This window comes from Diachasma alloeum, unplaced genomic scaffold (assembly GCF_001412515.2).
Source record: "Diachasma alloeum isolate Michigan unplaced genomic scaffold, Dall2.0 Dall_scaffold_00425, whole genome shotgun sequence".
Lineage (NCBI taxonomy): Eukaryota > Metazoa > Arthropoda > Insecta > Hymenoptera > Braconidae > Diachasma > Diachasma alloeum.
The window spans coordinates 134,027-134,385 of NW_021680564.1; positions in this window are offsets into that span (position 1 = coordinate 134,027).

A 359-nucleotide genomic window follows, 5' to 3' on the forward strand; every position below is an offset into this window, starting at 1 on the left:
ATTTCTCTCAGGAGAACTGTTATAAAACTACAATCATACCCAGCGATAGATCATTTCAACGCTAACCGTCATGGGTGACTCTTTCACATTAACATTGTCAGGTACATCCTCTGTGCTGGAGGCATACTATTTTCCACCTATTGAATTATCACCGTTGAAAACCTATAGTGTAGGGCTTGTATCATTTTTAATATACAATTCGATCCCTAACATTGACAAGGGGCATAATAAATTCTATTTTGTAAAAGATACAGAAACCATTCTCACATTACCAACTGGGAATTATGAAATTGAGGATATTGAAAAGCAGTTGAAAGAGCAACTTGAAGATCATAAAGTGCAAGAATTCGGTCTCAAAG